Source organism: Phoca vitulina, unplaced genomic scaffold (genome assembly GCF_004348235.1).
Source record: "Phoca vitulina isolate PV1807 unplaced genomic scaffold, GSC_HSeal_1.0 scaffold13, whole genome shotgun sequence".
In the NCBI taxonomy this organism is placed as follows: Eukaryota; Metazoa; Chordata; class Mammalia; order Carnivora; family Phocidae; genus Phoca; species Phoca vitulina.
This window is the reverse complement of record NW_022589716.1, coordinates 11,442,212-11,462,130: the sequence shown is the minus strand read 5'-3', so window position 1 is coordinate 11,462,130 and position 19,919 is coordinate 11,442,212. Positions and strand designations below refer to the sequence as shown.

The 19,919-nt window shown below is 44.7% G+C and overlaps 1 protein-coding gene across 2 annotated transcripts in view; it reads right to left on the bottom strand.

The window, feature by feature from the left end:
* Positions 1-19,919, bottom strand: part of CACNA2D3 (calcium voltage-gated channel auxiliary subunit alpha2delta 3) — a 960,286-nt gene that overhangs the window by 932,700 nt on the left and 7,667 nt on the right. The window contains exon 1 of one of the 2 annotated variants that reach the window (XM_032411505.1): positions 2,554-2,781. The exons of the other annotated variant lie outside the window; for it this stretch is intronic. The gene's annotated coding sequence lies outside the window, so the exon portion shown is untranslated. Of the gene's footprint in view, positions 1-2,553; positions 2,782-19,919 lie in introns of those variants that run through there. 2 annotated transcript variants of the gene reach the window in all.

The following is a 19,919-nucleotide window of genomic DNA, read 5'->3' as shown; positions in this document are numbered from 1 at the left end:
TCTTGAAACAATGTGTGTCTCGTCAGGGCCCAATAAAGATGGGTGCTTGCTGGTTTGTGTCTGCTCACGCTCCTTGCTCTTGCCTCCAAAATACTGGGATCAGTCATCTCTTAGGAGTATTGTGGGAATTTCCACATTCGAAGATAAAACTTTTCTATTTTTTTATAATAAGCATTTATAATTTTATATTTGCAAAAAGCAATGAAGTTCTTTTTAAAATTCATATTAGCTTTCTGTTGGGCCCTTCTGAGGATGGGCTCTCTCTCAGGTTGCTATAAATGACAAATACCTGTGCAAACCAGCTTAAAGTGCGGAAGGAGTTATAGAATGGACTCTGAGTGCAGCACAGAATAGGAGGCTAGTAAATGTCCAGGGGTCTTGGGGGAAGCTGGGCTGGAGCCAGCTAGTGTGGCTGATGCAGCGGGCAAGGCCTCAGCCTCTCCTTGGCCACATGATCTTTCCTTTTGGCTTCTCTCCATTCAGGGTAGGTGGTGGTGACCCATGTTCTTTCTATGACCAGACATCCACAAAACTGATTACCTGCTCCTTGTCGCAATTCCAAATTCCCTGAGGAGGGAATCTGATTGGTCAGATGAACACTCATGATCCCACCAGCAATGATCATGAGAAGGGAGCTGGGTCCCTCAGTACAGACTGGATAGTTAAGACGACACCAGGTGGTGGAAGGATGGGTTGCCAAGAGGAGGGGAAAGAGCATGCCCAAAGTGTGTCTATATAAAGTCCATCCCTTCTTTTTACTAAGGAACAGCAATGGGATTGAGAACAATGCCCAAGAAGCTTCCAGAGACTTCAGACAAGAGATAGTGTTTGCCATGAATACTGGAGCCACTAGAAATATCTCATTTGGAAATGAATTTAACAAGTCCTTTTAAATGGTTGGATTCATCCTTTTCTTCTTGATACCCTAATCCATATGAGGTTGTTGCTATCCTATTGGGCACAGAATATCAAGTCAAAGAAGGTGGCTCTGCGCAGTTGATACTCAGCCTCAGTGTGGCAAGTCCAACAACGTTTGTGAGGCCATGGGTATTGGTACTTAACAGTGCCAGTTCATGGGCCAGTGTGCACATTATCTATAACCTAACTCAAAAAGAAATGTGTCCGTCTTGCTTTGTCCTCATAAAAGTAACAATTTCAAACAAAGTACGGGCCCAGGTCTAAGGCAAACTCTGCATCTCATGCACTGATGCTAAAGATAAAAAATACCGTTCAACTTGAAATTATACCTCACTTAGTAGAAACATTATCTGCAATTAGCATAATTATCCAATGAAAATTCAAAGGGGAAAAACTAATTACTAGGATCATAGGTTCTCTAGATTGGAAGGAAACTCACAGGTCAGTGTAAATGCCCACCCTCTCCCCTCGCTCTCCCCAACCCCCAACTGGTATAGGAATCCCCTTTACTAAAAAAAAAAAGGAATCCCTTTTACTGTGTTCCTACCAGGTAGATGCTGATTCTGCTTCCCATCTCCATCAAAGCAGCACCTACCATTTCTAGATAACTACAGCCATCAAGAAATCTTGACTCAAGTAGGACAAAAATTTGGCTTCCTCATAAAGTCTACCACTTGGTACAACATCTGCTCAGACTTTGTGTCTGGAACCTCATAAACCCTTTTCTGCATACCAAGGAGAAGTATCTTCTCATATTTGGAAGTAAGCTATGCCCAATGGCAGATACACTTAGTTGCCCACCCGACTGCCATTTCTCACACCTCCTCTTTCTGAGCTAAGAAAATGCCAATTTTGTTTCCTTATGAGACGGGCAGAAATACACCCATGAAGGAAAGACATCCCTTCCCCAGGCCCAGAGATGAGGTTTAGTCAGTCTTTGAAACTGAAGGGCCAAAGGGACAGGCATCTGACACACCCTGGCTAGAGATAGAAGGGAAGAAACTTCTGGAAAAGTTTTTGGTCCCTGATGGTTTGAAAGAGCCCACTGACTCTGCCTCTTCCCACTGCTCCCTTGAATGTGGTTGCGTGAACTGTGATGCTTGGATCCCTGGCAATCATCTTGGTTCCATGAGGTGACAAACTTAAGGTCAAGAAGCCAACATGCTGAGAATGCAGAACATAAGTCTAGAAGGAGCCTAGGCCTTAGAAGATATCAGTCAGCCACTGCTGCTCACCCTGGAGGGGCCTACCTCCAGACATCTGATTCTATTAGATGATCACATTTGTATCACCTAACCACTGTGAGCTGAGCTTTCTGTAAGTTGTAATGGAACACATTTTAACCAAGAACTGCTCACCAAAGCTGTAGGTTCCATCTGCCTAGATTCATATGACATTTCGAGTCCTGACCTCAGCCCCACCATCCTAACCTATCTCCTCAATACAATCCCTGTTAGTCAGGTGTGGTGAAGAAAACCCCACATGCCCCCCACCAGTGAAAGCTGCCCAAGACAGAGCTGTGTCTTCTCTATTCTCACACTCCCAATTTCACTTTCTTGGCAGCCACCTCACCTCGAGGTTGCCGTTGGCTACAATGCATGACTCTTTCCCAGGTGCCTAGGCTGCGTCCCTTACCTGCCATTCTTCCTGCAAGATGCCATTCGGACCCAAGTGCTAGACTTTGTGTTGATCTCTGTCATGGATCAGGTTGCTTCCCAGCCTAAAAACATTGCTTTGGCTCATTATTCTTTCATCCAGTCTATTAGCTCTACTCACAGCCCCATGGCAGCCTGGAAATCTGATCAGCATGCCATCAATGTACTCACCCACTCAGCTCTGAAAAAAAACAAAACAACACTGAATAAGACAGCAACTAGAGACTAAATGCAAACACAATACTAGCAGTTGGTCTGACAATGATAACAGACCTACCAGTGTCTCCAAAAATATACCAACTTGATACCCATTTGGATTGAACCTTTCCTGGTATTAATGCTAGTAGGAGAAGAAGGGCAGATCCATCCCACAGGTGTTAACAGTGCTGAGGAGGGAATAGTAAAGGGTGCCCGACATACCCCACATGCGTCATTATTATGGCAGCAGTCAGCCTCCCCATTCTGGGTGCTCTACAATTGCAGCTTGTTAGGTTATTTGCAACAAAACCCAAGTTGAAAGGAAGTCCTGGAGATTTAAGAGCTTTGCTCTAAAAAGACTGCGTTTTATAGAATGCAGCCATTTGCTCCATAACAATAGAACACTGTCATGATTTATAAAGCAAAGCAAAGATATATGGTCTGCCATCCTAAATAACACATATATTTTTATTCTAAGCATAATAAGCAGATCTAAAGTAAAGGGATCTCCTAGATGAAATCAGATACCTGTGATACAAAGAATGCGTGAGATAAAGAAAGAAAGAAAAAACGGGAAAAGGAAAATAAATTCTAGAAAGGCAACAGAATACCTGCTTTTGCATTTCCTAAACTTTACCTTTCTATCTTATTGATCACATTCAGGTTCGTCTCCAACGCCCACCACCATTCTGCCATATTGCCTCTAGCACCACCACCACCATCCTCATCACTCCACAATTACCAACACCACTAACACCATTGTTACCACTACCATCATCAACACCATCACTTTGCCTACCACCATCCACGTGAACAACATCCATGATCTTCCCTGAGCACTGCCCCACGTTCTCTAGAGGACAAGAAGACCTGGGCTATAGTCCTGGTTCTGCTTAGTAATTGAACTGGTGACCTTGGGCAAGTCAACTTACTCTTTTGCATCTCAGATCACTAAATACATATTGAATGAATGAAAGAATTAATTAATATTATATGGAACTATTTTGTGTCTGTCCTTCTTAAGGTCAACAGAGATACAATACAAATTATGCTAAGAAGCTCATACTTTTCTAGTGCTCAGGGTTTGCAAATTAACTTCCTATACGTGATATCATTAAATACTGCCCTGAAAAAAACTGTGAGCTATTATTTCCCTCAGTGTCTTTTATGTCAAGGCTGGCTTTTATTTTTTCTTTTTGTTTTGATCCAGGATCCAATCAATATGGCAGTTACTTATCTGCCTCTCTAGTCTGGAATAGTTCCCCATCTTTGTTTTGCATTGCTTTTCACGACATCAATATTTTAAAAGAATTCAAGCTAGTTGTTTTACACAATACCCTTAAATTTGTATTTGCCTGAGTTATTCCTCATAATTAGATTTAGGTGAAACTTTCTGGCAAGAGTTTGGCATGATGGGTGCTATGTTTTTCTCAGTGCCTGACATCAGTAGGCACCTGTCCTCTGCTCTGGCAACTTTGATTACATTGTTAAAGGGCTAACCATCATTTCTCCATCATAAAGTTACTTATTTCTCTTTGTCCTGAGTAAATAATCTGTGGGACATATGAAAATCATTTTTAAAATATGAAGGGCTTGAGAAATCTGTGAGATGTATAAAAACTTTTTCAATATCAAAAGTTCAAGGCATTTTAAGTGCTACAGAGGCGAGTCAGCATTAAGTACTGTCTCCCATCAGTGTTCAGCCCCAGGGAATAGAGGCTCTGGCTGAGCTGGGCCCCATTCCCCACGTTGCTTTATTCCTCCAGGGTAGGAATCCTTAACCAGGAACTGGGAAGTCCCCTGTGACTATATGCAGGAAACAGTGAGCACCCATAGCTTCCAGTGTGTTCTCAAAGGTATCCCTGTCTGAAAACATTAAGAATCACTCTTACATGCTAACATTGTTAATAAAGACCTAGAAGTCAGGGAGGAAAATCAGACTGAGGGAAAGAAATGCGTTTTATTTTTGACTGACTGTTGTGAGGTTATAGAGGGTCATCTAGGAGGACTTGTCTCAAAGATACTTAGAAATACGCATTTTCTTCACAGCACTTGGTATTTTGAAATCACTTAACTTGTTTAATGTCTGTCTGTCTTCCTTCCTTCGAATGAAGCTCCTTGAAGGCAAGGTCTGTTTCTGAATGTGTATTTCAGCCCTACATCACCAGGACCAGGCACAGTTCCTGGCACACGGGAGGTTCTCAACTAATTTTACTGAATGAAGAGAAAAAAAAAGAACAGACAGATGCATCAATGAGAATGGTTGGGAGAGAGAGAATGGAAAAGCTGGGAGTGGAAAAGGGACCATTTTTAAGTTTAAAAAATCTTTGCTGAAGGAACACAGGATTGAATTCATAGAGGCACCATTTTTTTCCCACACAAAAGAAAATGGAATCACAGTTAACATGAATCCATTTTGACATGATATGCAAGACTGAATTCTGGTGTTAACTTCTGACACCACCTGAGCCTAAAATCAAAGTAAATTTGCATTATTCTTAGATAGAACCAGAAATTTAAATTTCAACATGCTGATACAACAGAGTGTAGCCCAGGGCACGACAAGGCAGGCGTTTTGGTAAACCGAGGAAACCACGACTAAGCACATTTCCAGCATTAGGGAAACAGGTGTGTGAGGCCAGGGGCTGAGGTACTTGCCCAGAGAACATTCCCAAAGCCAGCAGCTCCTCTTTGGCTAGAGCCTTTCCCGCACCAGCAGGCTGCTTCCCCTGCCCTCGTTCTCTTGCTAACAAAATGAGGAAGGTGGACTTGGTGGGAAGAGGACTAGCTCAGCATCTGAGGACTTGGGGCCAAGTGCCCATTCTGCCCCAAGCCAACTGAACACCCTTGCACAAGCCACTGCTTTGTCCTCGGTGTCCCACTCTGCTGCTGAAGGGCTAACAAGATCTCTGACTTCCCACCCAGCACCAAAGTCAGCTGCCTCGCGAAAGGCCAAACGAGCTGCCAAGCGCCCCTCCTCTCCTTCCTCCTCTGGGGATCGATGCCAAGGTCTAGCCCAATGGGCTTAGTCAGGAAGCACCTGACTATTTGAATCATAGATGCCAGGTGAAAAAGCCAGGATTTGCTTCAAGCAATGACCTTCCTTATTGAGGCCCCAAAACGGATTCATAGGCGGGAAAAATCCTTCTAAGTAAGGCTGGTGAAGGCTGCAATGCCTCCCACACTGGACACAATGACGTCAAAAGCCTCTACCCCAAGTACTGATTCTACATGAAGTTGAACGTCACCGAGCACAGGCTCCTGGGAGACCTGAGTCACCACGGACCGTGGGACAGAGGAAGCCAACCCGCTCCCCTCCCCCAGCTCCTAGCAAAGTGGGATTCAGTTTGTGGGGAGAGCTGGACAGCAGCTAGGATTCAGTGTCCAACGCTGCAGAAATGATAATCTCCTTAGAAATGCTTTCATCTCTCTTTCTTTTCTCTCCATTAACCTGATTCCCCACCAGGTTTTTCTCAGTAATTTGGGAGACTACAAAATTCAATCCTTATTCACTGTTCATTGAGAGTTTAAGGACGCTGTTCCGAGCACTCTGCATGTATTAAACTCCTATAACATAGGGTAGGTAGGTATTGTCACCACCCCTATTTGCATCTGAGGAAATGGAGGCCCAGCATGGTCAGGGAGTCAAGAGTCTGAGCTCCACAAACACAGTGGTCAACAGCCCTGACCAGTCCCTACTCTTAAGAAGCTGACTTTTCTAGAAGGGGGCCCAGAAAATGAGCAAAAGAACAAACAAGATACTTTCAGGAACAGATAACAGCAGTGAAGAAATGAAGTAAAGACTTGTCCGTCTTGTCCGAGGTCACATCATGGGTCCCAGCGCCAGAATCTGTGTGGTTCTTCTCAAAGGGGCTCACCCGTCATTTCCAACGTGGCTCCTCTGGGGGAACTGGTGTGAATTGTTACACACAAGCTAACATAGAAAAGAAGAATCTCAAAAACAAAAAACAAAAAACCTTTCTTTTTAAAAACTTTTAGCAAGTACATAATAATAACTGGATGACTGAGAATCCTCTTATCTACATATTTGCCTAAACTCTGTACTTTCTTCTTTTTCTTTTCTAATTTTTATTTAAGTTCTATAAATAGTTCACATACAATGCACTATTGGTTTCAGGAGTAGAATTCAGTGATTCATCACCGACATACAACACCCACATCATATCAAGTACCCTCCTTAATGCCCATCCCCCACCTAGCCCATCCCCCACCCACCTCCCTCCATCACCCCTCAGAAACTCTGTACTTTCTTAGGATGCAGCCTGAGGGGTGGGGTTTCCGGTTCAAAGGTTATGCAAAAAAAAACAAAAACAAAAAAAAACCTTTATCCAAAAATACAGATCTTGTTACTGTTTAAATTATTCCCACAAAGACCACCTGTGTAAACTTCTGCCAGTACCACTGCCGATTCCAGAGTATTAATCATTGATATGAATTTTTGAGAGTTTGGTGGGAGAAAGAAAAATGGGATCTTGTTGCTGCCTTCCTTTGCATTCCTTAATTATTAATAGAGTTTTTTAAATCCCTATTTTAAATAATTTTTCTATGACTTTAAGAGAGAATTTGTCAACTCAGTGAGTAGGACATTCATAAAAGATATAAGCACCACATATCTCTAACTTAATTACTAGTTTATTTCATTAAAATGAGCGCTGCACAATGTTTCTAGAAATGGGCTCTTGTCTGAGAGACAGAGAAGAGCACGTGTGGTTTCGTTTCTAAGTCAGAAGCGGAAAGCCCAGGCGGCCTCGCAGAGGAATCACCTCCGTGTCCCCACCCGTGCTGGGTAAGGACCTCGCCAAAGGGCTCCCCTCAGCTCATAGCAGTTCCCGTCCTAATTCTTTTTTTTTTTTTTTTAATATTTTATTTATTTATTTATTTATTTGACAGAGAGAGACACAGCGAGAGAGGGAACACGAGCAGGGGGAATGGGAGAGGGAGAAGCAGGCTTCCTGCTGAGCAGGGAGCCCGATGGGGGGCTCGATTGGTTCCCGTCCTAATTCTTAAAAGCACTGGAAAGTTTTTAAGGAGAAGGAAACAAGAAGCAGTTCTCCAGGTTTTTTCTGTGGCTAATTTAAGTTGTAGTAACACAAAAATACTTTTCACTTGAATAGCCTTTAAGATTCATTTTGAAAACAGCAGTAGCCACCTTGAGACATATTTATTTTGAGTTTTCAGCACTCCAACAGCGGGGGTACAAAGAAAAATTCTAAAATAACTACTTATAAAGCTCAAATGAATTTAATTAGACTGCTAAAAATGAAAAAAAAACCTAAATTATAAACTACCATAGACATGATTAATTACATTTACATTATGCACAAAGCCCAAGAATGAAACCACCCCACGCGGGTTCCTCCCAGATTCAGAGGTAGGTACGGTCGCCCGCAATACAGGCCTTGGCAGAGGAAGACCGAGAGCCAGCAGCTGCAATCAGAGCGGTACAAGTTAGATCACAAAGGGTCCCTGCGCCTCTGCAGCCTCCTGAATCCCCCGGGCCACCTGCTTCCTAGAGCAGGTCATGAAATCCCTCCCCTTGGAGTTCCTCAGCCAGATTCCAAGCTTTCCCCCAGGCCAGGACTGGCCTTTCCTCGTCCTCTCCCGTCCCCTGTGAACCCAGGACACACCCCTGCTTCTGATCTGTCCTGCCCACTGTCATTATAGCAGGTGCTCACTAAGTAAGTGCTGAAGGAGTAAATAAGCACCAGCAAGGTGAGCTCTCCCTCAGGAGGTGAGGGTGACAGACGCGTCAAGATGTCCGTGACACGTTAAGTGGGGGGTGGGGGTGGGGGCAATCAATTTTCAAACTGTGTAAAGAGGATAATGTGATTTTTAATTTTATTTAAAAAATGTGTCCATGAAGAAATGTCTTTCAAATCCTTGCACATTTTTTAAAAACTGGGTTGTCTTTTTTTGACTTAAAAAGGTTTAATTCGACCTCTGTGTTGAGATAGTGTGTACACAGAATACAAATCACTTTTGAAAATGTAAGGAAAAAGAATTTTTTAAACACTTTTTCAAGGTTCTAGTTTGGGGATCAAAGCTGCTAAGTACACGGCCTGGTCCCCACACTCCATCCTTGGCCAGGCATGGATTCTGGACCAGATGTAGGGCCAGAAAACCAGATTCTCTCTGAGCCTCAGTGCCCTCACCTATAAACAGAAATACCGGGACCTAAGTAGGACATATCACTGAAGGAAGACTCAACGTGTGGAAACTGGGGTGCCCGGGCCTTGCCCATCATGGCCCAGACACAAGGACAGGGTGCCAGGCTCACACATAGTGGAGAGATGGCTGCACTACTCTAGAAACTTAAGGACCTCAGACGTATCTGATGATCCTGTGGGAACTGCATTCTGCCCGCTGAGCGCCTGAGGTTTGAAGGACTTCTCAAATCAGAGAAGTGTACAATGGGTGGTTTGTAGCTTGATTGTCATTTTTAATTAATGTTGTACTGGAATTCGATGGTGCATCTGGACTCACTGGTCCTTAAAGAGGATCATAAAATATGAGCAAAAGAACAAATACCTAAGGGGGCTGGCGTGTGAAAAATGACTGTGCATATTCCAAAGGAAGAAAATTAGAAAGAAACATACCATCATCATCAGGGAAAGCTGCTGTAAAGGGATGCCATGATGCAATGACCCGAAAAACAAAGAACTGTATTTCTCTCTCACATAACAGTGTCAGGGTGAAGGTGGGCGTGCAGGAGGCGGGCACCTCCCCGTGCACTGTGGGCCCCCCGAGCGCCCCCCCTCCCCGGCACTACCATCACAAACATGGCGGAAGCTGGGCGGCCATGCATGCAGGTTCCAGCCAGCAGGAAGGGGAATGAGAACAGAGGACTCACCCCCACTGTCACCCCAGGCCCGTGGACGGTCCACATCGCCTCCACTCATGTTCCACAGGTGACAGCTGCATCACCTAACCACCAGAGAGGCTGGGCAAGGCCGTCCAGCTGAGCGGCTGAGGCCTGGCTATCATTCCATTGCTACAGAAAAAGAAAGAATGGCTTTTGGTGGACAGTCTGAGGTTCCTGCGTCCTGCACCAAAATTCTCAAGTGGCTCTATGAAGTTGGCTTATGGGAATTTTTATTTTCTTCTTTACATTGGTATCTGGATTTTTCAGAAATTTTCATATTGTCCTCAGGTGCTATACAAAATAAGAGTCATGGATATAATGATCTTGGGTTTGGAGCCAGGCTGTCTGGATGCAAATCAGCCTTACTAACTGGAGGACTTTGGACCAATGCTTTCTCCTCCATGACCTACGTTCTCCCCAACCATGTCACGGGAGCAATAAACCCTACCTCACCAGCAGTGTGAGCTTTGAGGGAGCGAAGACCTGTAACACACGTAGCCTCAGGCCCGGTCCACAGGGACCACAGTGGACAGCATTGTCTAGCGTCACACAGTGATGATGGTGACTGTTAGCATCATGGGCCTGGGCTGTGCTGGGAGCCCATGGGCCTGGGCTGTGCTGGGAGCATTACTCTCCCTGAGCTGGGCCTTCTTTCTCTTCCTGCTCCTTCCTCATCTTCAGCCCCTTCATCAAACACATGCATTCACTGAACACGAAAGGCTCTTCTCTCTCCTCTCCCTCTGTCTTCCTCACTGCCCTCGAACTCTGATATCTCCTTCACCTTCCTGCAGATTTCTAAGATTGGGGAGTACTCAGGGGTCCCACTTGCAGGTAGAAGTGGTGACTGGCCCTCAGGTGCTTGAGTTATTTAGATCTGATTGCAAGGGTAAAGCAGTGCTCCCTGAGCATCCCTGAGCTGTCCTGGAAGGACACTAACCTGCAAGTTGGTCCCCTTCCTGCACCCCAGCTAGTGGGCCAGAACCCCCCCTCCTGTGTCCTCCTCATACCCCTTTCTTCGTCCCTTCCTTTTCTCCTTACACCCAAACACGTGTAAGCTTGGCTAAGCACAAGGTGAGGAGGCTTTTAAACAGCTCATTAAAACTATTAAAAGCATGGGAGATGATTGTGCAAAACTTTATTAGATTGCTTAGGGGAAAAAAAGTTAGAAAGCCCGGCTGTTTTACTACGGATTTCTCAGGGCTCTCCATACAGGCTTCTAAATTTGGATCTCAAGAATTATTGAGCTTTGACTGGGAAAAAAACTAAAGAATCTGAAGTCCTGCCAGAGCCCAGAGTAATTCTCCCGCTCTTTCTTCCAGAACCCTTGGAGAGGGAAGAGCCTGGTTTGTCCACTTGAGGGAGGGAGGGTCACTGTTGTTGAGTATTTGGTGGGGTTGGGGGGAGTATGGACAGGTTGAGGTTCTCCACTAAACTCCCTCTCTCTTTACAACCCTGAAATGAATTTTTGCAGGCATTCGTGATTGATAGATAGGAAGTAGGAGGTGGACAAAACACCAGAAACCCACCTGGTTTCTAGTTGAGTCAAAGACAAGCAAATGACTCAAAACATATTCAAAAGACAAAGGTGCAGAGCAGTCCTCTGTTCGGCTGCTAAAAGGTCTGTGTGTTGGGGTGGGGGCTTGGCACCCGGAGAAAAGAGATGGGAGTGTGTCGTGAGCACACGTGCACAAAAGCCCACGTGTGTTGAGGGGCCAGGTCTGGCCTGGTGAGTGTGGCAATGCAGGCCTGGAGAAGGGTCAGAAGGCTGGCTTCTAGAGCCTCAGAGCAAGGCAAGGCAAGTCTTCTCCCCGTGCTCACCTCCCAATGATAAAGAGAAGGATGAGTACTGGACCTCCAAGAGCCCTTCACCTCTAGCAGTCAGGAGACTCCCTGGGTGGGACTCCGCTTGCACTTCCTGAGCACCTACTGTGCGCCAGGCCCCGTCCTAACCATGCCCTCTAGCCCTCCTCTACTCATTTCGTTTCCTCTCATAGCACCCCAGGGCAGAAGGCCTGTCTTCCAGAGGAGGAGACTGGGACTTAGGCAGGTAAGGGACTTGCCCCAAACCACAGAGCCTGGAAGCAACAGCTCCAGAGCTCAAATCCCCCTCTCCTGAGGCATCTAGCCTGTCTGTGCTGTGCGGGCTGGTACATGTGTGTGTGCACGCATGTGTGTTAATAGGAGGGAGCTGGGGCAGTGACTGTCTTTCACTTTAGTCACCTCATCATATGCCCCCCCCCCCACGAGCCCCTTGAGGAGGGCTGGCCTGTGCACCGATCCCCACTGTATCCCCCAAACCCAGCCTGGTGCCAAGGTGTGAAGACAGATGATGAAGTTGCAGAAATCCCTGTGGCTCCCTCCAGGTGCTAAAGGAAGCAGGCAAGGAGCTTTTTTTTCTCTAACAGCCCAACTCTGACCAAAATCCATGCTGTGGAGGACCCTGGCCGGCACTCCCTAGAGGGGCTGCATCTTGTCTGCTTCTGCCCATCGGAGCCCCGGAGAGGACCTGTGACTCAGGCTCCCTCTACAGCACGGCCAAACGAGCCTCCCCGCTCGCCCGCTGGAGGAATTCTGCAACACTAAAACCAGGTAGTGTATGTGGAGAGTGAAGCATGCGAAGCAGTATTTCAGGAAACAAAAGGTGTTGGGCAGAAGGGTGCTCGCTTAGAAGTCTGGATTTGGTAGGTTTGCATTTCTGAGTAGGTTCCTCTTTTCTAAAATCCATTCTTGTCTTATTTTCATGTCTTCTTCAAAAAAAAAAAAATGGAGGGGAGGAGAATCACGTGTTCTAATATCATAATACTGGGGGTTCCAAAGTGCACCCTGGAACCGTTGCAGGGATGGCTCCCCATTTCCTGCCACCCAAGCCTCATCCTCCTGGGCTGGAGCCCCGCTGACCACTGGCTTGTCCAGGCTGCCATGGACCTGGCCGCTACCATCCAGGAATTGCCTGTGATGTCCCTCTCCCTGCCCTTAAAGCTGCTGGGACAGATGACTGCTGTTGCCAGGGGCTCTGTAAGGTGGCTGCAAGTAAGAAAGAAGGACCGGACCTCGGGGGATGCTCACACCTTGGGATGGTGCTGTCCTGCAGGCGAGGCACATCAGGTTAGCAGAGCGGCTCAGAAGCCCGGCCCGAACACACTACCGAGGCTCACATCTGGCCTCCACTTCCTTGCCCTGGGACCCTAGACAAGGGTACGCACCCTTTCTGGGCCTCAGCTTCCTCCCCTGTAAAGGGCACTGTGACTTTTCATCCTTGGAGGATTGAGGATTAAGTAAAATAAAATAACATATGTGCTGGATGGTAGTTGGCAATATTATTATTTCTATGCAAATTGCTTCTTTCCTCTGCAGGCTCAGAATCCACCCTGAGCCCATTTTCTTTTGAAACTTAATTTAAAGAAATGAAAATTACAATGAGATACCACTTCTCATCTATCAGATTGACAAAACTCCAAAAGTTTGATAATAGAGTCTGTTGGTGAGGCTCTGGGGAAATGGACACTCTCCTCAATGGCCAGTGGAAACGCAAACTGCTACAGCTCTGTAGAGGGGGATTTTATAACAGCTAGCAAAATTACACACGCCCTTATTCTTTGACCCAAGAAAGTCACTTCAAGCAATCTATCCCAGAGACATACTGGCAACAATGCACATTAAGAGACACATTAAGAGACTCTTAACCAATTGCAATGTTTGAACCTTATTTGGGTCCAGATCTGAGTAAATTGTAATTACAAGACAAGGAAATGTGAACACTGGTTGGGTATCTGATCATTCTAAGGAATTATTAGTCATACTCTTAGGTGTGATCATGGCCTTATAGTCATGTTTTTCTCAAAGGGTCTCTATCTGTCAGAGATACTTATTGAAATATTTATGAATGGAATACAATGTCTGGGATGTGCTTACAAATAATCCTAGAGGAGGGAATGTATGGGTGACAGGTACTTGGGGGTTTACTACAGTATCCTGTTTTTGTATATGTTTGAAAGTTTATGTAGTAAAATTAAGACATTACAGATAAAGCTGAAATTCTCCTTTGACCCCACCTAATCCAAGCACTTGGAGCAATTTGTAATAATACACATATATTTTGATTAATCTAATTAATTTCCGCCTTTCCCATTAGATCTCAAGCACTAGGAGAGCAGATATTGAGTGCAGTTTTGCTCACCAGCATCTATCACAGTGCCAACAACATAATAGGGCCTCAGTCAATAGTCATTGAGTAAATGAATTAATAAGTGAAGGAACTATAGAATGCCTATTCACACATGGATAAGTCCCTTCATTTGCATATTTTTACTAGACCCCTGCCTCTATCACATGGCAATTCACGCATAAGGTTCAATGGCAGAATAGATTCAAGCAACAAATGGGGCCACCTCCCTTAAAGGTGCTTTTGCACATCTGAAGTTCCATGTTTTAACAACATAGCAGCTTCTTCCTGGAATATTCCTCCAGCTATAAGAGATGCCTTGCAGTTGCCTGCCTCTCAATCCCTACAGCCCCCCTCAGAGGATGGCTAGTGTTTAATCTGGTATGCCATCATTCATGGTCAAGCCTCCCTGCCTAGTGGACCTGGTAGGCAGGGTCTAGACCTTAGTTGACTCTATTTCCCCTGGGCTTGATAGCTGCACATCTCCTAATAAATATTTGCTAGAACATCAGAGTGAGACAGTGAATGAGTGAAGGAGTTATTGTGCGGCCCTTAAATACCCATTCTCTCCTAGCTGTGGGGTCTCACTGAGTTCTGGTCCAAGAGCTAGAATATACCCCAAAGTTCTTTCAAGAAGAAAAAATAAATAAATCCTGGCCCTGCTGCGTCCTCTCCGTGGCTTAGTCCACATCTGCCTGGTTGGAACGTCATCCCAAAAGGCTCTTTATTCCCAGTGCCAACCCCTCCCCTTGCTGCCACGCCTGCCTTTGCCAACAGGTCAGAGTCCCTGAAGGTGCCCTGTGAGCGCAGGACGTCTTCTCCCCATGCAGTCCCTTCTTTAACTTGGCTGCCAGAATGTTCAACACCAAGTTATTCTGGGCAAGCCCAGCAACTTTTGTTGCTGGCATATCTGTTTTCCTCCTCTTTCTACCATTTTTTCCCCTTTGAAAATTCTTCACAAATTTTTTTGTATGAATTTTTTGGTAAGTTGCTTCAAATCCAATCAAGGAGGGAATAGAGCCAGACAAGTATCCTGAATAAAATTGTACACTGAGTCTCCCCTTTCTCTTTATACCACATGAATTTGGAAGGAATCTCAAGACTGAAATGATTTGGGCAACATGTGCACCTTCAGAGAGTCGCACCCTTCCCTGGAGAAGCGGTTGAGTCCAAGGCTGGGGCACAGAAAGTACAATATGAACTTGGAACATCTTGTGCCAGAAGTAAGGAAGAATCAAAGAATGATAGGGGATGGGTCAAAATATGGCCCAGCTTGAAGGGGCCAAATCTGAGACAATATGAACATCACAACAAGTAATGATAAGAGAAGAGTTGAACCTATTGCATAAAACAAAAATGAACAAGCCCACACTCAATTAATTTATCACTTGGCTGGGGGAGACATTGTCTACCTTACAGTAGAAAGACAATAAACAAATGTAAAAGGAACAACGGAATTAGGACAATTGCCTTTTGGCAACTACCATACTAATTACTTTCAGGCAAAAACCATCATTGAATGAAAACACTGGTGGGTGAAAGTTTGAGGAGTAGGCAGAATATTTACACAGTCTCCAATCGCATCAGTAGTAGTGGGCAAACCAATACCATGGGCTTCTTGATGTGACGCACTGAGAAAAATGCAACATCCTTTCTGTGGTATTTTTGCTAAAGAATCGTAGTCTGAATCCAATCATGGGGAAACATCAGACAGATCCAATGTAAGGGCCGTTCTATAAGATAACTGGCCTGAGAAGTGTACATATAAAAAGGATGAATTTTAATGTATAAAAATGACACCTTGATACACCTGATTTTTAAAAATAATAACTGACCGGGACGCCTGGGTGGCTCAGTCGGTTAAGCGTCTGCCTTTGGCTCAGGTCATGATCCCAGGGTCCTGGGATCGAGTCCCACATCGGGCTCCCTGCTCCGCGAGGAGCCTGCTTCTCCCTCTGCCTCTGTCTCTCTCTCCGTCTCTCATGAATAAATAAATAAAATCTTTAAAAAAATAAATAAATAAAATAAAAAAATAAAAATAAAATAAATAAAAATAAAAATAATAACTGACCTGCACTCCTTCCAAACAGCAATGTCAGGGAAAACAAAGAAAGACTAGGAAATATTCCAGATCATAGGAGACTGAAGAGACAAGTGAATACAACACGTGATACATGATTTCCTTTTGTTATAAAGAACATTATTGGGACAACGGGTGAAATCTGGATAAGATATGTACATAGACAATAATATTGTGTAAATGTTAATTTCCTGATTTTGATAACTATACTATGCTTATATAAGATAATGATCTTGTTCTCAGGAAATAGAAGCTTTAGTATTTAGCAGCAAAAGGGCATTTTATCATGTCTACAACTTAAGATCAAACAGTAAATGGACATATAGATTGGACAAATGGATGAGTGAATGGCTGGCTGGCTGAATAGTGTTAAAATAAAATGGAGACCAGGCTTGCCAACCCCCTTGCAGACAAAAGCAGGTAAGCCACATAGGCAATGCTTATTCTAGTTTATTTCATTTATGTAAGCAAAACTTAACTTAGGTCATCTGTTGTCAATGCCCCGATAATCATAACAAAACTTAAGACATCTCCCTAAAATGATATAAGATAATCACTTTAACCAAATCCCCTCCATCTGGAAAACTCCATTGAAATAGCCAATCATTCTAAAGTTTAAGCAACTTCCTTATTTTCACTAGGTAAGTTATACTTCCACGCTTCATACCACTTTTGGGTTTGATATCTCCATGTTCATGAACACTTCGTTTCTCAATCAAAATATTCATATCTAGTAAAGCTCTCTGAATTTCCTTTTGACAATGAGTGGATGGATGGATGGATATATAGATAAGATGAACATAATAAATGTAACATCTGGATGAAGGATGTAATAGGAATACTTTGTACTCTTCTTTCAACGTTTCTGTAAGACTGAAATTATGTCAAACTAAAAAGTTAAAAGAGAAAACTCTCAAAAAGAAAAAGAGAGAAAGGTTTGCACCCAAAGCACTTGCCTTGACAGGGAGATATCCTCCTAATCTTTATAACCTTGAGGAGAAAACTTGCCCTCCTTTCTCGAAAGCCTGCACTGGTCTTCCACAATGCTCACTTTCAGTGGGCCCTAGTTCAGAAATGATGATGAATTTCAAGACAGCAACAGCAGAGCATTACACTAAGCGTGATTAAACTAAGAGCATGGGTCCTCCTTGTTTAAGTGCATGGGCTGCTCACCCAAGAAGCGGGCACTGTCCAGTACAGTGCCTGGTGCAGGAAAGGGGCCTGGTAAATGTTTGCTACATGAATAGATGACTCAACCTAAGTTCCTGGAACACACTTCCAAGCTGTATACAAAGCTGACGTCTCCTGCAGCCACAACTTCTATGTTGCTAATTGATGTGGGCCTTCTTGCACCAACTCAGGAAGGATTCTGGATGGCAGAGGGCACCAATTCCCACTAAGCAGCTAGGACAGTGAGCCCCCAGAGCCCCACATGGCCCCCCCTCAGCTATGACCTGTCCCCAAGTCATCCTGGGCTCTTGGACGTTCTGAATCTCCATGCAGGGGCGCAGTTCCTGCTAGCCTCCCTTCACCACTTCAGCGCCTCCTATTTCCACCACCACCTTCCATCCCTGCATCCCTGCATCTCTTCTGACTCAGTCCTACTACAGAACATTCTGAGGAACGTGAGCCCCTCCGGAGCTGCGAGCGTGAACAATCCCCAGCTCTGCCAAACTAAGGCAAAGCCACCGAACCCCTTTTCATTCGTGACCTACATTACCATTGGCTCCATGGACCATGCATTCTGCGAGTGGAGGGGAAAATGTTACCATGACAACAGCTCCCGGAGCTGCAGGGATGCAAAACACCTACTTAAAAAAAGTTCACTTACCCATATGGCAAATGGACTTCATTAGTTGTTTCTAAATCGGATATCCAAACAAGGTGGCTGAAAGGGGCATATTTTTAAAGGGCTAATTCAGATTTATGGCACCAGAGCTGTCCATGGAGAGTGAAGACAGAGTACCATAGTTTTTTGTTTTTGTTCTTTTAGAGACAAATATTAATATGCATGAGCAGCATGCTTACTGGCTCACATGAACCTGCCTGTAAGAGAAGGAAGCAGACTTCTATGAGTAAGGGTTGACACTCTGTCTTCTGCAAATCCCAATCTTTGTTGGTTCCTATTGAGTTCTCCTCATGGCTGTCTGGGTTTTCTAGCTCTTTCCACACCAGCCCCCCACAAATGCTGTGTGTGACAGAAAGAGAATGAGGCTCTTAGGTCTGAATTCCATCTTTGGTCTTGATGAGCTGTGTGATCTTAGATAAGTTATTTCTTCTCTGAGGCCCAGTTTCTTCACTGGAGACATTGTTTCTTCATTCATCCAAATGTTCACAAATGTTTCTTGAGCAACTGCTATGTGCCTGAAGTAGTAACACCTCCCTCATGCAGTAGTGTGGCCTGAGACCACTGTTGGGGCTAAATCACTGAGGACATCATGCCTACTCATTATCCTCCCTTCCCTTCCCTGCCCCCTGCCCCAACCACAGTTGGTTACAGCCTCCTCTGACTTGGACAGCCCTGGGCCAAGGTCCCCGATCACAGTCTGATTTGATTGCATTACATTATTGACTATGTGTCCGTCGCCCACATAGACTCTGAGAGGACTTCCTGGGATGAGATTGGCTCCTACCCCAGCCCTGTCTCCCAGGACCTGGCACCGAATCATCATGAGCTGGATCCTATATGTTAGAGCCAGTGTCCGTAGCAGTTTTGCATTTTTTCTCCTATTCCTCATAGAATCAACAAATTCAAATCATAATCACCTTCCAGTGGTGGTTTCAGAATTCCTCTATGGTGGGTGCTTCAGAGGGGCACCTGAGTGCTTAAGAGCAGCACATGATGATCATTAGTCTTGTTTCAAGTAGTCTGCTCTGGCATGACTGTTAGTGGGGAGCTTGAAGCTAATGTAGCTTATGGGGTAACTCGGGCAGAGTGTGTGTGGGGATCATGATGGAGCTTGGAGCCCCCAGTTCTTCTTACCTCCCAGCTGAGGGTCCATAATCTGAGTCTGTGCACCCCACAAAGTGACCTGTGACAGTCACCACTACCTTCTTCAAAGGACAACTTTCTTTACTTTGCTACTGAAAACCTGGTCCCAGGGGAGCTCTACAGGGAAGAAAAATCCAACATAAAACAGGGCATCAAAATTCTGGGGACATGAACCTGAATTTATGTCACCCTTCCTTAATTTCAGTCTCCCCAGCAGGGCTTGGAGAGAAATGTGGAATATCACTCTGGTAATCCCTTCTGGACACCATTATGCTCTGGTTACTGCCTCCAGAAACCTACTTGGTATTTCTCATCTTACTCTGATTGCATTCAAAACTTGATTAGATTCTATTGATTCTGTCATTAAAAAAAAACAAAGTCCGCCTGCTTTCCCTCCTGTAGTCTTTCACTTGCTTAATATAAAAATCCCACCTGTGCCTCCTGGGCTTAAACCTACATTTCTTTGCTCTATTCCACTCCTAGTCCTTTCTCTCTCCCTTCTTAAAACTGACATCTTCCCTTAGTCTTGTGCACAGGCTTTAGTTTTTATTACTGTTACTTGTAGATCTCTGTTAGGGCTATTTGCTGTGCCAGCTACCAGAGGGGGAGGGAGAAATATTTCTCCAATTCCCAGATAGTTTCAAACTGTTTTTCAATGAATTCTTCTATATTTCATGGCTCCAAGTGCTACCTCTTCCCATTATAAGCAATTTCCTTTGTGATGAAGGAAAGGCTGAACATGCCCTGCAGCGGAAGTCAGCCACCTCAAGGGGTCTGTGTGCCCACTCTATATTACGTGGCAAATGCTCACTCACCCAACTAAATGTCCCTACTGTGCAAAGTTTTCCTGGCCTCCCCCAGGCAATTGAAAGTAGGTGAGAAAGAAGAAAGAAAACCAGACTGATGACCCAAAATGGATTCATGAGTGATAATCATACAAAGATACAGTTATAAAGAGCTCACACTGTGGGGCACCTGGGTGGCTCAGTTGGCTAAGTGTCCAACTCTTGATTTCAGCTCAGGTCATGATC